Source organism: Tachypleus tridentatus, chromosome 2 (genome assembly GCF_004210375.1).
Source record: "Tachypleus tridentatus isolate NWPU-2018 chromosome 2, ASM421037v1, whole genome shotgun sequence".
In the NCBI taxonomy this organism is placed as follows: Eukaryota; Metazoa; Arthropoda; class Merostomata; order Xiphosura; family Limulidae; genus Tachypleus; species Tachypleus tridentatus.
Window position 1 is genome coordinate 3,560,361 of NC_134826.1, and position 13,061 is coordinate 3,573,421.

Here is a 13,061-nt window from a genome sequence, read left to right on the forward strand (position 1 = left end):
TTAAAGATATGTTCAAACATATGTTTCTACAATATAAGTGAAACATGTTTCATATTTATACCCAATATTCGAGTACTTTAAAAAGCATACATTTTAACGTTGAAATCAACCTATTTAAGTAACATCATTACAACAGCTGTTCAATGACTAAGGGCCACTCACGTGAATATCTTTCATACGTGACTTGATATTTTATAGCTCCTTGAATTTCTTGAAAACATCGGGAACTGAGCGAAAGAATATTTATTTACCAGCCATCTTCTATCTCCTTTTTTTTTTTACAAGTAAATTCAAAAACGTATGAGAAGCTTATAGTTTCTGAATATAACCGTTTGGCGAGTACTGAAAACCTGTCACTTCAAACATCCAAAAACTGAGCCAGGTGTTCAAATTCGTTTCGACTTCGTTTCGTAATTAATTCACTGTTTTCGGCACTCAAAATATACTTTAGCACAAGCGAAATGCGGTGGAGTTAGCGATTATTAGCACAACCAACTTTTAATATTACAAATTATTTTACTAAATAAATTCTATAATTTATTATCAATATTAATTATTCTCTTAGCTTTCTTTCCTGGATATTTCAAACACGGCGAACTTTTCAAAAACAACCGATTTTTAAAGAATTATCCCTAATTATTATTCATCATCAGCCTCTTGTTGAAAGTACTTAGCCTGTTTTGTTTTTTGTAGTCAGGGAGCATTTCGAATAAAACAAAATGTGAGAAATAAAAATTATTAAAGAAAAATTGTATTCACCTTTTAATATGTGATTTTTAATATGATTATTCTTGAATGTATTATTTTTCTTTTTTAAAAAAATTGTGTGTGTGCTTTATTACAGCAAAGCCAGATGGTGTTGTCTCCTTTGTCCACCGAGGAGAATTGAACACCTGATTTTAGCGTTGTAAATCCGTAGACTTGTCATTCTCCCAAAGGGGGACATCTAAAAATATAACTTCTTGATTTTACCTCTCACTACCCACCCACCCTTCCTGACAAAGAGTAAATAATATTTCTATTTACAGAAAATTGGTCTCAGTTTTATTTAATTAACAAGTAGTTTGTCTGTTTGTTTCAGAGTGAAGCAAAATATTGGACAAGATCACTAGAACTGATACACAATCTAAAACAGAAATCTACAGAAAAATCACCCACACTAGATTATACATTCCCTGGGACTCAGCACATGAAACAAAACAAAAGAACATATTAAGAAACCAAATAAACACAACCACAAAACTATGTTCACCTGATAAAATTAATGATGAAACCAACAAAATAAAACAACACTTCATCAACATCAACAAATTTCCTCAAAAAACTGTGGAAAAAATTATACACACACACCTAGACAAACAACAAACAAACAACAATAAATCACAAGATATAACAAACTACAAAACCTTACACTGCTGTATACCACATGTTCCTGACATCGGCAAAATATAACCAACATTTGGAAAAAAAAACTTATAACAAAACACAACATTCCATTAAACACCAAACTGATTCAAAAACCAGGTACAAAACTAAAGTTCATACTATGTAAAAACTACAGTAATACATATAACACCAACATTATTTATAAAATATAATGTAACGAGTACTACGACTTCTATATCGGAGAAACAAGCAGAAAAATAGAAACCAGATTCAAAGAAAACAAAAACACCTTCACACGTTTATGAACACTGCAAATCAAATAAACACAACATAATCATAGAAAACACTCAAATACTAAATAAAGAAACAAACATAAACAAACGTAAAATCAAAGAAGTCCTACTTGTACAGCAACTAAAACCAAAATTAAACCAATATAAAGGAACACCTTTATACCGATACTAATTAATATCCTGACATCTAACAACAATGCACCCTACAGTCTCTTACCCGCTTATACTTTAATCCATAAGACATGCGAAACTTTGTTCTGTTTTTATTTTAATTAAAGTTTTAGTGTCCGCACCAGCCGTCTTGAGAATATAAATATTAGACTATTTGCTCTGTTTATCACATGAAATTGAACCCTAGTTTTTAGAGTCATGAGTACTAATGTTTACCGCCTTCTCACAGAGGAGAGGACCCGGCATGGCCAGGTGCTTAAGGTACTAGAATTGTAATCTGACGATCCCGGGTTCGAATCCCCGTCACACAAAACATGCTTGTCCTTTCAGCCGTCGGGGCGTTATAAAATGACGGTTAATCCCACTATTCGTTAGTAAAAGAGTAGCTCAAGAGTTGTCTTCCACTGCAAAATTAGGGACGGCTAGCGCAGATAGCCCTTGTGTAGCTTTGCGCGAAATTTAAAACAAGCCGAACAAACCACAGAGAAAAGTATTTAATAAACATGTGGTTGCTCCACAATTGTAGCAATTTTAAAATTTATGTACATATATTTTTTGCTAAATGTCATAAATACATGAAATTTCGTTATTATGTTTCCGTAATAACACTAATCGATCATGCTAGCTTGACACGAAATTATTCATCCATATACACAGAATGGTTTACAATCTTCCTGGTCATTTAACGTCGGGAATTCATTTCAGGTGTCTCATTAATAACACACTACAAGTACAACCCTAACACGAATATACCGCTTCTTAAATATCACTTCAATTTACTACTAATTAGTACCCATCAATGTGTATTAATTTTCACGTCCTCTGATTATATCGAAATTCTTAACTCATATGGTGTATGCTTATCACGCAATCTGCGTGTGGTGGGGTCAAACTTCGACACAGAACATGTTCTACCTACTTTTTAATTTCAACATTTATAAATTAAAAATATCGTGCTGTTTTTGTAAGAGCATTCTAAAATTTTGGTTCACAAGTTTTGTACTAGTGTGATTAGAATTCCGAAAGAATTTAAACCAACATTATGCAATTGTCAAGAAATAGTGCACCACCTATAATTCTCAAAAAATAGTGCACGACCTAATTAATTTTGTTTGTTTGTTTTAAAATTTCGCACAAAGCTACTCGAGGGCTATCTGTGCTAGCCGTCCCTAATTTAGCAGTGTAAGACTAGAGGGAAGGCAGCTAGTCATCACCACCCACCGCCAACTCTTGGGCTACTCTTTTACCAACGAAAAGTGGGATTCACCGTCACATTATAACGCCCCCACGGCTGGTAGGGCGAGCATGTTTGGGGCGACTCGGGCTCGAACCCGCGACCCTCAGATTACGAAGCGAACGCCTTAACGCGCTAGGCCATGCCAGACCCACCTAATTAATCCACGCCACCAATCATATTCGCCCTTTCAGACTTGGCGGCGTTATAATATGAAGGACAATCCCACTATTCGTTGGTAAAACAGTTGTTGGGCCTCCCGCTAGTACAGCGGTAAGTCTACAAATATACAATGCTAAAATCAGGGGTTCGATTCCCCTCGATGGGCTCAGCAGATAGCCCGATGTGGTTTTGCTATAAGAAAAATACAAACACCCAAGAGTTGTTGGTGGGTGGTGATGATTAGCTGCCTTCCGTCTTGTCTTTCGCTGCTAAATTAGGGACGGCTAGCGCAGATAGCCCCCGTGCAGCTTTGCGCAAAATTCAAAAACAAACTAAACAAACAAATGTACTGTCAAGAATTACTATCACGTGGTTTCTCATGACTAAAAGATAGGATTCATTAAATAAAAGGATATACGATAGTAACAGAATCACAAATATTTTAACAAAATGGATGCCAATATTAACAAAAGGATTGTAACATGACGTCATCGGCATGTGATATGAATATGAAAAATATTCCTGTAAAACTCGACTATTTGTCGCTCGCTGCGACAGTGGTAAGTCTCAGGATTTACAATGTTAATATTAGGAATTCGATTCCTCTTGGTGGCAGATGGCCCGATTGGTGGACATAGCAGATGGCCCGACATAGTTTTGCTATAAGAAAAACAAACGCACTCAAATACGACCAACTATTTCATTAACTGCTAACTATACACATTGCAAGTAAACCTTACTTTTTGTTGTTATGTGCAAAGCCACATAATTGGCTACCCGAACTCTGACCAACGAAGGTATAGAAACCTAATTTTTAATGGTATAAACCCTCAAACTTATTGCTAAGTCACTGGCAAGAGTAAACAGTCCTCAGACTAGCATGTTTGGAACAATTCGTGTCCTTGTTCGTTCAATTCTGTGGAACGATGTAATTAAAATCTTTGCTCAGTAGAGTTAAGCCTTACGGACTTTCAGAGTAAAGCTTGGCTTATTTGTCGAGGCCTGGCATGGCCAAGCGCGTCAGGCGTGTGACTCGTAATCCGAGGGTCGCAGGTTCGCGCCCGCGTCGCGCTAAACATGCTCGCCCTCCCATCCGTGGAGGTGTATAATGTGACGATCAATTCCACTATTCGTTGGTAAAAGAGTAGCCCAAGAGTTGGCGGTGGGTGGTGATGACTAGCTGCCTTCCCTCCAGTCTTACACTGCTAAATTAGGGACGGCTAGCACAGATAGCCCTCGAGTAGCTTTGTGCGAAATTCCCAAACAAACAAACAAAAATATTTGTCGAATTTTTCGTGCAACTTTTGCGGTATCGACGTGTATTATAACACACACAAACGCCCATGGGTGTGATTAAATTATTTATTTCAATCTTCTTTGGATATAGTTAATGATCGTTTTTTAAACAAATTCCTTACAGACACCATGAGTTCGATAAAAGTAAACATGTTGGTCTAAGAAACAAGCAGTTCGCAGGCGCCACGGATATCAGTTAATTTGGGCTTTGAGTAAACAGCTGACGGGTAGAACTTTACACGTGGCTTCGCTAGGTTCACAACACATATACCTTTTAGCTAGGTTCGGAACACATAAACCTTCTAGCGAAGTTCAGAACACATATACCTTCCAGCTAGGTGACGTTTATTCAATGCGTCCTTTCCAAACGGTGCCTTAGGTAAAGTTACGAACCACGAATCGAATTCAATTTCATTTTGGAAACTGACATTAAGGCCTTTCAAAAGATCAGTGTTTATATATATATATAACAATTTTTACAGTTACCCTTTCAAAATTTTCCCACTAGGTATTGGTTCGGTTAGAATAAATCCACAGTGGACTAATTACTTTGTCCAGTATAAAATCCCACTCTTCAACGATATATAAGTCCGTAAGCTTATAGCTGCCCCTGTGGGTTGGACCCCAGTGGCATAGTATTATGTCTGCGGACTTATACCACTAGAAACGAGGATTCGATACCCATGTGGGCAGATTAGAGATAGTCCTTTGTGTAGTTTTGTGCTTAATTCCAACCAACAACCAACCGAGGACGCTCTCTTCACGTTATCTTATAAACTTCATACGTCTTTAAATATCTTGCTAAATGGAGTAGCTGATAAAGTGCTGTATATTTTTACAACACTGGATAAATAGAATATCTTATGAGGCGTCATATGTTGTTGTTCTTATTTAGCTAGATAGAATATCTTATGATGCGTCATATGTTGTTGTTTTTATTTAGCTAGATAGAATATCTTATGAGGCGTCATATGTTGTTGTTTTTAGTTAGCTGGATAGAATATCTTATGAGGCATCATATGTTGTTGTTTTTATTTAGCTAGATAGAATATCTTATGAGGCATCATATGTTTTTTATATAGCTCGATAAACAGAGTAGCTGATAAGACGTTGTAAGTTTTATGTACATATTGTTTGATAAACTGGTATCTGAAAGAAAAGCGCTACATATCATTTCAGGTTTTGATGTAAACAACATGCAATATATTTTACAGTACAGATAATACAAGTTCCATATTTATATTTGTGCAGACCTGATTTTTGTCGTAATAACTTAGATATCCTATAACTGATTCAACTCGAAACTCACCATTAGATAACAGCGCAATCATTCACCGCGTGAAAAACTTTCAAAACGCTCTTAAAATTCGTTAGAGTACTATAACGAAAATGTATTTTTTTTTTACGAACATTACCATAACATGCAAAAACGTTTCTTAATTAGAGTACAGAAGAAAATTAGTAGATTTAAAAGGAGAAAGACGTCAGAATAGAGTAGGTGAAAAAAACAGTGCTTTTTTAAGTTTCAATGAGCCAGCACTAATGACCACGTAAAACCATATATAAAGTTGGGCGTTAATTTGCTTTGAACGCTCTGAAAACAGCATTTATGAAACTTGTATTCACCACCCTAAATCCCTCAAGGGAAAAGCAATTTATAACGTCAAAGCGAAAAACATTAAAGTGGTTAGGACTAGAAACTAAGTACATAAAACATTTAGAATGGAAAACATTGAAGTAGTTAGGACTAGAAACTAAGTACATAAAACATTTAGAATGAAAAAGCATTGAAGTGGTTAGAACTAGAAACTAAGTACATAAAACATTTAGAATGGAAAAACATTGAAGTAGTTAGGATTAGAAACTAAGTACATAAAACATTTAGAATGGAAATAAAATCACAACTGCCGACAACAAAGCAGAAAATAAATAATTTATATTAAAATTGATAAGTAAGTATTGTGTTTCAAAACAGCTTTACTCAGTTCACTTCTATTGACCGGCTCCTTTATCGTGGTTGTTTTTCATTGTAAATAAATATTGGCTTTAGAGTAAACACGTTCACCCTCACAGGATGCAATGCTTACTTCTAATGAATATACTTCACACCTGCAATAATATTTATTTTCAGAGAAATAAAAGTTAAACATATATATATATATTTATATAACTTTTAAGGTATGCAAATCTTTTGTTTTGTACGGTGCAAAATTATTGCAAAACAAAACTTACTACAGAGACATATGTAGAAATCTAAAAGATGATGCGGGGTACTTTTGAAAGAAATTGGAAACAAGCGACTCGGCCATAGTGAGGGTGAGAATCTGGGGAAACGCCCCACATGGACTGGTACTACTAAAAACCGAGTTTCGATACCTGTGGTGGGCAAACCACAGACAGCCCTTTCTGTGTCTTTGTGCATGATAACAAAAACCAACAGAACGACGCCCCACAAGGTCAAATTTTGTCATTTGCACTGATATATTTTTTGAATATGTTTTATACACATGTGGATGCATTTTACCTGGAGAGTACCTGGTTAGTTATTACGCTTATGCGTGGGATCCAAACTCGTCGCGGAACATGCTCGTCCTACCTAACAAAACTCTAAAGAGTAGCCCGAGAGCTGGCGATGGTCGTTGTTAACTAATTCATCTTCTCCTTGTCGAGTTAGGTACACTTGCATCTACTTTATTACTTCAAAATTAGGGACGACTATCGCTAGCGACTCTGTAGTAACTAAAATTAGGGACGACTATCGCTAGTGACTCTGTAGTAACTAAAATTAGGGACGACTATCGCTAGTGACTCTGTAGTAACTAAAATTAGGGGCGACTATCGCTAGTGACTCTGTAGTAACTAAAATTAGGGACGACTATCGCTGGTGACTCTGTAGTAACTAAAATTAGGGACGACTATCGCTAGTGACTCTGTAGTAACTAAAATTAGGGACGACTATCGCTAGTGACTCTGTAGTAACTAAAATTAGGGACGACTATCGCTAGCGACTCTGTAGTAACTAAAATTAGGTACGACTATCGCTAGTGACTCTGTAGTAACTAAAATTAGGGACGACTATCGCTAGCGACTCTGTAGTAACTAAAATTAGGAACGACTATCGCTAGCAACTCTGTAGTAACTAAAATTAGGGACGACTTTCGCTAGTGACTCTGTAGTAACTAAAATTAGGGACGACTATCGCTAGTGACTCTGTAGTAACTAAAATTAGGGACGACTATCGCTAGTGACTCTGTAGTAACTAAAATTAGAGACGACTATCGCTAGTGACTCTGTAGTAACTAAAATTAGGGACAACTATCGCTAGTGACTCTGTAGTAACTAAAATTAGGGACGACTATCGCTAGTGACTCTGTAGTAACTAAAATTAGGGACGACTATCGCTAGTGACTCTGTAGTAACTAAAAATAGGGACGACTATCGCTAGCGACTCTGTAGTAACTAAAATTAGGGACGACTATCGCTAGTGACTCTGTAGTAACTAAAATTAGGGACGACTATCGCTAGCGACTCTGTAGTAACTAAAATTAGGGACGACTATCGCTAGTGACTCTGTAGTAACTAAAATTAGGGACGACTATCGCTAGTGACACTGTAGTAACTAAAAATAGGGACGACTATCGCTAGCGACTCTGTAGTAACTAAAATTAGGGACGACTATCGCTAGTGACTCTGTAGTAACTAAAATTAGGGACGACTATCGCTAGTGACTCTGTAGTATCTTGGCGCGAAATTCTACAACAACAAAAATTAATCCCACATTTACTACCCCTCCCCCTGCGAATTTTTAACGACTCCTTCGATAATTAAAGGTATAACCACTCTTACTTTACGTTATAACCAGGAGGTGAACAACTGAGAAAATTACGTCACGCTAACACGGTAATAGATTATTATGCAATAACTTAACGCTGAATTACATCTGCGTTACATCTACCTACAGACGGCATTGTCATATAATTACAGGCCCGACATGGCCAGGTGGGTTAAGGCTTGCGACTCGTAATCCGAGGGTCGCGGGTTCGAATCACCGTCACACCAAACATGCTCGCCCTTTCAGCCGTGGAGGCATTATAATGCGACGGTCAATCCCACTATTCGTTGCTAAAAGAGTAGCCCAAGAGTTGGCGGTGGGTGGTAATGACTAGCTGCCTTCCCTCTAGTTTTACACTGCTTTGCGCGAAATTCAAAAACAAACAAACGTCTAAAGGCCATTAACATAATTATTTACCTGAGTCTTACATACGTGAAAGTTGTTGCATATATAACACTGTACATGTAAATTTAAAGGCTGTAAAAAATAATTATTTAGTTGTTTCTTAAGTATTGGAACAATGTTGCACTTATAACGCCGTACATGCACTTTCAAACGTTACGTAGAGGAACTGCTTGCATATATTTCGCTCAAATTCCAAATTTATTTTCGACAATAAAACATATTCACCAAATAACTAAGCAGTTTCTATAAATTTAATGGACACAACGTCATTATTTAAATGTTTCCTTGTGCTTTACAAATTATATTAAAGCTAATGTTTTTATTTTCGTTTTTATTTCTATTACATTATAGGTTTTCAGCTAAATATATTCACTCAAAGCGAGGAGTTTTTGTCTCGTTTTAAAACGTCTTTGTATTTTATCGGATATAAAACGAACGTTCATTTTATTTTCTTATATCTAGCATATCTTTGAAATTCTAACGTTCGCCATTCCCCTATCTTTACTCTCGAGTTTTGTATAATTGACATAACCTTCTGTACATATCTGCGCCCGCTGAATAAAACACTTAATTTATCCAGTTAATTTAACACAAGATGAAAGTTAGTTTTTTTTTGTAAGTTTCCAACGCTGCCAACTTATTTTTTTCTACCCCGTCTTTGAAAACAGCGTAATCTAATCATTTAACTTGAGAATACGAGAAACAAAGGGCGAGACTTGAATAAAAACTGTATAATACAATTTCGACTGTATAAACTATATCGATTTATGCAAACAAATATTACTTTCAAGTATTTCATTAGCCACGATATATACGTTGGATTGTGGTATACATAAGTCACTGTTAGTTTTTATATGAGATATAATACAAGGTAATCTCAATCAATATCCCTTGATCTTTCTTAGTTTTTATGACAACCTGTTTGTTAGGGCCCGTAGAAAGTAAATTTCACAGCAGTGACGAATATAAGCAATGAGTTTATTAAATAAAGTTCCTACACCTGCTCAGTAGCAAGATCACACTTTTCGAACGTTTCCAACTAACGTTTTTATTGTTTTGCGTCATTTCGAGCTAAAAGCTGATATTGGCTTTGACAGTTTGTCATGTATGCCGTAAAACTATGACTCATAAAACGAATTATATTATGCTTGATTATTTTACAACTTAGAACGTTTAACGTGCATACGTTTCAGAATATTTATAAAGTAACTCATTTGTCCTCACTTACTCTTACGATTACGATGCTAATTCTCTTGATTTACTCTGTGATTTTACCGGGTGATAAAGTTGCTCACCAGTGGTATGTCTGCGGACTTAAAACGCTAGAAACCGCGTTTCGATACACGTAGTGGGCAGACTTCAGATAGCCCATTGTGTAGCTTTGTGCTTACCTAGAAACAAACCTAATAAAGGTATTGCTCTCAGTAGCCACGCGTAGCGGCTCATAGGAAGGCTCTGGGGCTGTTTTTCTTGTCTGTCGGCTCATAGGAAGGCTCTGGGGCTGTTATTCTTGTCTATCGACTCATAGGAAGGCTCTGGTGCTGTTCTTGTCTGTTGTCTCATAGGAAGGCTCTGGGGCTGCTCTTCTTGTCTGTCGTCTCATAGGAAGGCTCTGGGGCTGTTCTTCTTGTCTGACGGTTCATAGGAAGGCTCTGGGACTGTTCTTGTCTGTCAGCTCATAGGAAGGCTCTGGGACTGTTCTTCTTGTCTGTCGGCTCATAGGAAGGCTCTGGGACTGTTCTTCTTGTCTGTCAGCTGATAGGAAAGTTCTGGGGCTGCTCTTCTTGTCTGTCGGCTCATAGGAAAGCTCTGGAGCTATTCTTTTAGTCTGTCGGCTCATAGGAAAGCTCTGGGGCTGTTCTTTTTGTCTGTCGGCTCATAGGAAGGCTCTGGGGCTGTTCTTTTTGTCTGTCGGCTCATAGGAAAGCTCTGGGGCTATTCTTCTTGTCTGTCGGCTCATAGGAAAGCTCTGGGGCTGTTCTTCTTGTCTGTTTGTTTGTTTCTAGTACAAACTTCCAACTCATAGTTCTGTCATCTCTCGACCGATATAACATCTAATTACAGTTTTCGATTCAAGATTGATATATTTAACCACGCCCAAGGTCTTATAGATTAATTTACTGTAATCCGTATCTGAAAGAATTTTAATTTAGGCTAGTAGATCTCACGATGAGTAATGACATTGGATCAGGTATGCCCGTGTCCTACACTTTGTATTTATGTTGCACAAAAATGTAGCTAATAAATATAGAAAAACAGGGTATCTTGGATTAATTTACTCTAATAAATATAGAAAAACAGGGTATCTTGGATTAATTTACTCTAATAAATATAGAAAAACAGGATATCTTGGATTAATTTACTCTAATAAATATAGAAAAACCGGGTATCTTGGATTAATTTACTCTAATAAATATAGAAAAACATGGTATCTTGGATTAATTTACTCTAATAATTATAGAAAAACAGAGTATCTTGGATTAATTTACTCTAATAAATATAGAAAAACAGGGTATCTTGGATTAATTTACTCTAATAAATATAGAAAAACCGGGTATCTTGGATTAATTTACTCCAATTCTGCCTGAAAGTATCGAAGTTACTGACGATCGTTTTCTGATTTATTCTAAACATAACGACACCAAAGCTAGTGTTTGATATTATCAACAAATATTAATGATTGTGCAGTTTACTGATTGACTCTAATTATTATGATACTAAAGTTCCAGGTCTACTAAATGACAGAAATATTAAAAACAAAGTCAGTACACAGAACTGAAAGAGACGTGAATAAATGTTTGTTTGTTTTTGGAATTCACGCAAAGCTACACCAGGTCTATCTGCGCTAGCAGATCCCAATTTAGTAGTGTAAGACTAAAGGGAAAGCAGCTAGTCATCACTACCCATTACTAACTCTTCGTAGACTCTTTTACCAACGAATAGTTGGATTGACCGTCACATTATAACGTCCCAACGGCTAAAAAAAAAAAGCGAGTATCTTTGGTGCGACAGGGATTCGAACTCACGACCCTCGCAGAGTGAGTCGAGCGCCTTAACCACCGTGCCACGCCAAGCTTCGACGTGTAAGTACTCATAAACGGACATATTACCAAATTATTATATTAGTTTTTTTTTTTTTTTTTTTTTTAACGGGTTAATTACAACTTTTCTATATTATTCTAAAATACATGAATATTCCATTCTACTCTACCCTCTCGTCTAGTTTACTGGTTCATCCACCTAAACGTCATCGAGGAATTTCGCTAACATTTTAACACCACTTCTTCAATGTTCTAAGTTTAATTAATTACAGATACGATTCATGAATTGTAAATAGTTAACCTCTTGGATCCCTTTCTTTAGCTCTTGAAGTAACCCATGTGAAAATCGTTATATAAAAGTTATATTCTCAAACATCACAGTTTCCAAAGTTTAATTAATTACAGATACGATTCATGAATTGTAAATAGTTAACCTCTTGGATCCCTTTCTTTAGCTCTTGAAGTAACCCATGTGAAAATCGTTATATAAAAGTTATATTCTCAAACATCACAGTTTCCAAACTTTGGGGTTGTCTAAAGTTTGTGTTTAGAAGTCTGTGTCCTAAACAACTACACCGAACGGAAGTCTGACATAAACGAATACACAGAACGGACATAGTACACAAAAGAATACACAGAACGAATGTGGTACATAAACGAACAGACAGAACAGATGTAGTACATAAACAAATACACAGAACGGATGTAGTACATAAAAGAATATACGGAACGAATGTAGTACATAAACAAACAGAGAGAACGGATGTAGTACATAAACAAATACACAGAACGGATGTAGTACATAAAATAATACACAGAACGGATGTTGTACATAAAAGAATACACGGAACGAATGTAGTACATAAACAAACAGACAGAACGGATGTAGTACATAAACGAATACACAGAACGGATGTAGTACATAAAATAATACACAGAACGAATGTAGTACATAAACAAACAGACAGAACGGATGTATTACACAAACGAATACACAGAACGGATGTAGTACATAAAATAATACACAGAATGGATGTAGTACATAAACGAATAGACTGGACGGATGTAGTACATAAAATATTACACAGAACGAATGTAGGACATCACATTTCTACTGTTGTCGCTGTCTAAGTAATAAATTGAAGTCTTTGACATGAACACTTTTAGAGGAAAAATTAAAACCTGACGTAGATATAGAGATAATACTTTTGTATCATTAAAAATACGTCATTTTGAATCAC

General features: G+C 36.2%; 1 protein-coding gene across 5 annotated transcripts in view; it reads right to left on the minus strand.

The window, feature by feature from the left end:
- Positions 1-13,061, minus strand: part of LOC143237360 (cell adhesion molecule 3-like) — a 245,821-nt gene that overhangs the window by 153,845 nt on the left and 78,915 nt on the right. For 3 of the 5 annotated variants that reach the window (XM_076476569.1, XM_076476558.1, XM_076476524.1), the window contains exon 1: positions 163-589. The exons of the other annotated variants lie outside the window; for them this stretch is intronic. The gene's annotated coding sequence lies outside the window, so the exon portion shown is untranslated. Of the gene's footprint in view, positions 1-162; positions 590-13,061 lie in introns of those variants that run through there. 5 annotated transcript variants of the gene reach the window in all.